Below are 7,397 nucleotides of genomic sequence, written 5' to 3' on the forward strand. Positions count from 1 at the left end.
TTATTTGAATATGTGTAGGTATACACTATTTTATATTGACAAAGATATAAGAAATGTTTAGTATTTTTTTATATCTAATCCGTTTCTTTTTTTTAAATGTGCTAATGTCAAGTTAAAAGATTGGGAAACGGAGAGGAAAGGAACTAACGGGTATTTACAAAAAATAGTACCACGTTAATAAATATATAAAATCCACTAAAAATAAATATTAGCTTCAAATTAACGCCATCTCCTGAGGTAATAATGTAATCAATGAGTACATCTACTATAAAATAGGTGGCGCTAGTGGTAACTTATTTTCGAAATGTTGAGTTTATATCTCGGATAAATTATGTTTTATCACATCTTTCAGTAAATACTTCCGCACAGTAAAAATAAATCCTAAAATAATTTATATAATTATGTTAGTTCTGCAGTGCATCCTCCATAGTGCTTTGCAGAGAATGGTAGAGATCTTATAGTTTTCTGTAGGTACCTTCTTACTAAGTAAGTACACTGAAAGTGGGATCACTGCCCTGTCACGGGCGGGAGGCTCGGACGTCGTAGAAGAAATAAATAACTTGATATTGAGAGATGAGACTTGAACGGATGACGGCGATGAAGTTCGGCGCTTCGAGACTAACGAGTGCATTAGGTATATTATCTTTGACTAATGATTAAAAACAAAAAATGAAGGGCCTGGAGGTTTGAACGGTCATGGAACTGTTCTAGAACCGATGCCAACTGGAGAGGTCGACATCATTACAGTCCTTTGACTACTGTAACCCTTTACAGCCATCATCGCATGATGAACTAAGTACCTATCTACCCGCGTTTCACCGAGCTTTGTCAGACCAAAGTTGTTTGTTGTCGTGGAATGCTGCAGAAATAGCTTTATCCTCATTAATTTCAATTTCCCACGTGATTTCTGTTTTACCGGGACACACACAGGAATGTGGTAATGTTTCCATTAACGCACATTTTATAAACCGGAATTGTTGTTTCCTACACTACTTATTACCTATATCTACGACTCATTAATTTGTTACATAAAGTAAGTAGGTAGCTACATGACTTCGTAAACTATTCAATATTCAATCTATTCAACAATCTATTACTATGAGGGTGTACAAGTTTGTAAGTTACATATGAGTTTCACATCATAGACCCTTTCGGGCACAACAAAATAGAAGTACTACTACCTACTAGGCACCTACTTACTTGCTAAATTACCTACTCTACATATTTAGATTACCTTAAAGGGGCCACTAAAAATCTATTTCAGTGGTCCGTAAGCACCAAAATGTGTGTTGAGAAGTGTTAATGCCTGTACCGATACCTAGGTACCGGGATAGATTATTTAGGAGTCGCCGTCGCCGGATACGGTTTGGACGACATTTTGATGTTGACATATCATTAACGACAAGTACCTACCCTATACCCATTACATAACATATACAATCCATTTAAACAAGATTGGTTATGTTTTTCAACCTTTAAAGTACGATTCACTGCACACATGCATATTCCTCGACGTTGTACAACTGTGAATTATTTACGTATATATAAGTAGGTACCTATCTACCTACAAGTCCGTATCCTAGTTTGACCTGGCTAAGAATAATAGATTCGGGGTTTTGTGGTCAAGCCGTCCGGCACCATAGGCCGCAGCGGTCCACAAAATTAAATTACTTCCACCAACCAATACATCCAAAAGTCACCCATTTCATTCATAAATACTCGTTCAAGTAGGTAATAGTAAAACAATAGCGGGTTTATTGAACGAGTTGTTTATTTGTCGTGGGAAATATCGGCATGTGAGTCTCGTGCCGCGTTGAGGAAACTCGCGCGAGTCGGCCACCGCTGTGACGTAGGTAAACATACCGTAACATAGGTAATGTTCATACGGAGATTTTGAAGGAAGTCTTCGAGTTTTAGTGCGGCGTGGGAACTAACTTGAGTCAGCGAGAACAGACTGTAGTCATTTTGTATACTCCAACTGCGTCAGTGGTTTCTATGAGTGGTGAATAATAGACGTTCGGACTTTACCGAGTGACAGGTGCAAAGAAACAATAAATCATAAAAACATTCCTGAACGACCATCTCATCTAGATCTTAAAAAAATATTTTTTTTATTTTTATCTAGATATGCACAATAACGTAACGTTGGGTTTAAATAAAATTAGGTATCTCGTTTATCAAATACATAATTTCACATATTCACAAACGAAGATGTACTGAAACATTGTGTATCTACTCGTGCGCAGTAAAAGGGGTGAGAGTATTGACGAATGAGCGCGCGCGGTGGGTGCGGCCAGTGCGAGACCCGCCCACCGGCGCGTGCGCACCACCCACACACTTCACGGCCAATTAATTATGTACATTATATTATTTTTCACTTTTCACGTACATTTGATTTCAAATAGTAGGTATTTAGTTTTTTATTTCAGACTCGTCTATATTGAAATTGAAATATTATATTATTATATGATTTTTCCTTTAGTTATAATATTTTTTATTTAATTATCTTCTTTTTCTAATCCTGTTATCCCCTACTGGGACGTAGGGTTCGACCCATGACCTGCCGAGAGTTTTTATTTTAGTTCTCAGTCAACCGAGCGCCGCCAGGTCTCTTTGGGCCGCCCCCGTTTGCGTTTTCCACGCGCACACCAGGTGTTCCATAGGGACATGACCAATCCACCACTATTTTCTTGCGCGGATATCAGCGTCCACAGTATTTTACCCAGTCAATATTTATAGTTCTGTGTTTGTAATAGTTTAAGGCCAGATCTTTAATATTAGCTATAAGCATTTATTAACAAACAGTTGGAGCCTTATATTATTTTTAAATAATTAATTATTATTAAATATTTGAAAAATAGGTACCTTACCTATGTTAATAAATTATTAGATAGCATGTGCTCAGCGGTGAAGGAAAACATCATAATGAAACCGCCATTCCTGTGATATGCATTTCGGAGGTGTGTGCCTTAATCCGTATTGAGCTGCTTTTCCCTTTGTGTATAAGACCAGACCTGTCAAATCTTCAGGTTAAATAAGCGGACCCTGTGAAAACGAGATAACGCTAGGGAGATGACGGTTTGAATAATCTATTCCTTCTTAAATTATTTATACTTATACGGAATGTACGGGAACAAATAGTTTTGCAATATATATTCTTACCTCTTTGGGAATGTGGAGTGAGAGTTCGAATGTGATAAGAGCGATCGAATAGAGACAAAATTTTCAGGTAGACAGGTACCTACCACCACCACACCTCACCTTTTTTCACCTTTTTTCTTCACCTTATGGCTGTCTGGAAGAAATCGCTTTAAGCAATAAGGCCGCCATTTGCCATGTACTTAGTTAAGAGACTTTTTGTAATTATTTCTTGTTTTTTTTTTGGTGCAATAAAGTGTATTTGTATTGTATTGTACCTACTTAAGTTCTATATAATAACTGCTTCAAAGCATAAAATCAAATCAATTTATTTACGAGAACACATAAAATACAAAAAGACCACCACCTTTTTGGTGGTATAAGTACATATAAAAACAATATAAATATGGTCTAGTAAGCATTTGATAAACCAACTTAACAATTTGAGCTGAAAAATTCCGCCCATTTATCTCTACATACCCAATAACCTTGTGAGACAATATGTATTTTGTAAATATTCATAAGCAATTGTCCCAGTATGTGGTCTGGTTCGTTTGTCTGTGTGGTGCGGTCTCCGCGGGGCGCTGCGCTGAAGAGGGCAATCAGGGGCTCCTGGAAGGAATTATGAGGCAAGAAGAAAGGAGGAATTATGGAGTAGGTAAATACCTGTACGTGCATGTGTGTATCCAGGTGGAGCGATATGTGTCGCGGCGGCGCGACGCTGGCCGTGAACCTCAACTGCGCAGGCGGCATGCCGCAGCAGACACCAGGGAAACCCCTGCCTGAAAATGATTAATTATTTATTTAGTTTATTGTACACACGATGGAACATAAATACAACTAGATAAGGCAAAAACAAAGAAACACAGCTTTGTATTATGATTAAGTACTTTGCTTCGATTCTGAACTCCAGAACGGCAAGCGGAAACAAGTAGGCCAGAGAAAGACCCAAAAAAATACGTCATATTGAGCCTTCCTCATGGGAGCGTCACGCTGAAAACCAATATTGAAGAGTTAAGAAGACTCTAGACTTTGATATAAAAACCGTCTCCACCGTCGAAGGTGTTCTACCATCCATTCAATGCGCTCGTACGTTTATCAAGATTGGTTACTGCAGCCGCTTGAGGGTTATACTTAATAGCAAACTAGCAATGCACCTAACCCTCGGAAATGAGTTATCATAAAAGAAGCAGTCCCTGTAGGCGAAATCGGTGAGGAGAGATAATACATATATGGATTACCTACACATATAAATCGCGTTCAAGCCTCTATTTGATTTCACGATCTGAACTAAACACCACATACAATACAAAGCTAATAAAATTATTCTATTCTACAGTTTTGTAAACAACGTTCTAACTGTGACAGGCGATCAGCGCCACGACCATATAATTCGGATTTACATCATGCCCGGAAAGATGAGCAACAGAACACTTTAGTTTTTATTCACGCCTAGTCCAGCTTCTATCGTGTGGGTTATGAGGCGGCTGACCAAACTAAGCAACCCTGGTGTCAGGGTTCTGATTCAGCCGCCATAGGCCCCTGACATGGCTCATGGTAAGTAGTAACCGGTATCAACGGCTTAGCGAGCCTTCCGAAACACGGATCCAGTATAGAGACATCAGGGAGAATTAGAACATGCACATATATGTACTTAGGTAAACTTGCTACGTACTTAGGTAGGTACGCAGTGGGTACCTAATATAATAAAGTATAATAAAGTTGCTATAGTGTGTGATTAGTCTCAGACAATCTGGTGATAAGCCTGCAATGTCGTAACCGAATGAGGGTTCACAAAGAGATTTTTCTAATATTATGGAATTCGTACCCAGGACCTTCGGATCGTGTGCCCAACGCTTAATACGTTATCATAAAAAATACAATATTAACTTTATAAATAAAAAATAATTAAGTACGTTATTATACTTATAAGAATAAATTAATAAAACCCTGACACTAGGGTTGCTGAGGTTGGTAATTCACCTCACGCACGACCCACACGATAGAAGAAGACGAAATTAATACGGTTTTGGCATTAATGACCCCTTCTCATAGTATCGGAGATTATGACTGTCTCGATGGGATCCATGTTACCACGCAAAGCCAGGCTTGCCAACTAGTCCACCTATAGAGGTCACGTATGAGGTTACAAGGGTGAAATAAGGACGTTACAAACTGTGACTCAGCAAAGTTCCGTCACAAAATAAAACTAAAATTCCATATTTTTTTACGTGACTTATTGTTTATTTGCCGCATATCGCATTAACTACTGGCCGGACAAATGGGGCTCTCACCCGGTAAAATTCTTATAAGGTGTTCACCAAGGTAAACAATTATTACTTATATTCATACAATATCTAATATTAACAACATAAGCTCACTACTATATTCTAATGGGGGTAGTCAGATGTACATCCATCGCAAGACGAATTAAATACCCCCACATCACCAAGCTTTCTGTTAGATCAACATGAATCTTATTAAACTCGTCAAATCACTTTCATCACGCAAACCGGTAAAGAAACTTAATACAAATTGAAAAATATGTTATAGCTTTGCTACGCCGTAGCAAGTAGCTACGCTGATTTCTAAGAGACGCTGATAATTTAAATGTGATGCGTAGATAAGTGGTTGGTATGATTGTATAATGTGTGGAGCGGCGTAGCGGCGGGGGGTGCGTAGCGTAGTAACGGCACGCCAGACAACCTCCTTCCACCTATTTACTTATCGAACCATTATCTTCTCATGAGCGGTAATTGCCGATACAATCGTAGTGGGGTCAACGCGGCGCGGCGTAGTAATGTCGTCTGATATCATGTACACATACATGATCAGATTTAAAAAGACGTATTGCTGTTGAAGTTTCTTGTCTTTTCTTCTCCTCAGTCGTAACACCTTGCGCAATGACGTAGATTCAAAAAATTACCTAAGGTCTTTTGGAGGCCTTCGGAGGTCTTTGGGTTGCTATTGTTGGCATGTTTATCCATGATAATTATGTTGGATAAATTACACTGCTGGGCAAAGGCCTCCCTCCATTTCTTAAAGGGCTTCCTCCGGCCAGCCTTCCTCGCCTCGATCTGCCACGCCTGCGTCTGTCTCTACTCAGAAACTATTCTGTGGTGATCTTAACCCACAGGTCGTTAGGCATCCGACAGACGTGGGAAACCTCAGGCTAGATAAGATAAGAAATTACGCTGAATCTGATTTTATAAGTAGGCAACCAGAAGACAGGTTGCAAACTTTTTCAGGCGAGTTACTAAGATGGACCACCGATAAATATTCCATATATTTTTTTTACCTTACTTCAGATTTTGTCTTGGATGTAATTCACTACTACTACCCAGACAAATGCGTGTGCTTAGAGCAAGAACTTTACGATAACATGTTTGAAGATAATCGACCTTTCGATGGGTTATGTCTGAGAGAAATGTTGGCGAAGGGAAATAATGTCCTACGACTGTCAAGACGAGGAATTATTTGGGAGCTAACAATGGTAATATTACAGACGGCGATGGCTCATCACCTATCACGTTGATTTAACTGAAGGCTGGGTGAGATGTGGGAACTTAGTTCGTCTTGCGGTTGATGTACCTCTGACTACCCCTGTACGGTCCAATTACACCGCACATGTTTAAGGTGTCAGCAATATCAATTAGTTCACGTGTTACCATCCAATCGTGCACTCATGTATCAAGTTTAAAATGGAATAAATAAGGTCTTCAAATCAATATTGATTTATCATTTATCAAGAACTATCAAATTAGTAGTATGTGCGGTCATAGCAAGAGATCGAACATCTCTTGGTCCTTCGAGCCGGATTGTGTTTTGTGATCTTGTGTGATTGCGATCGGCTTAGCTGGCCTCCCACCAGCGGGTCTCACCAGCTAAGTTGAGAAGGCGCGACTAGTCACACGAGGGATACAAGGGCACTGTCCGGCATATCAGCAGCAAGAATCTATCAAGTGAAAAGCAAGTATATGACTGTTTCAAGAAATCAAGGTATCAAGTTAGTATTATTGGGATATAGTCGTGAGCTTATGTTAAGTAATAATGGTAATGGTGGTGGTGGTTGATGGTTTTTATGACGTCCTGAAATAAACTTAAATAAGTACATCTTTCTTTCTTTCATAATATTTACGATGTTTGGGGTGAACTAAATTGTATTGTTTAATTTTATTGGGTATTTCATGGAATGTTGTTTTGTTGTCGCGTGTTGTGGGCGTCTAGGGTAGGTCGACCCGAATCTAAGGATGAGATGT

The sequence above is a fragment of the Pectinophora gossypiella genome, chromosome 14, assembly GCF_024362695.1.
Source record: "Pectinophora gossypiella chromosome 14, ilPecGoss1.1, whole genome shotgun sequence".
NCBI classification, from domain to species: Eukaryota; Metazoa; Arthropoda; class Insecta; order Lepidoptera; family Gelechiidae; genus Pectinophora; species Pectinophora gossypiella.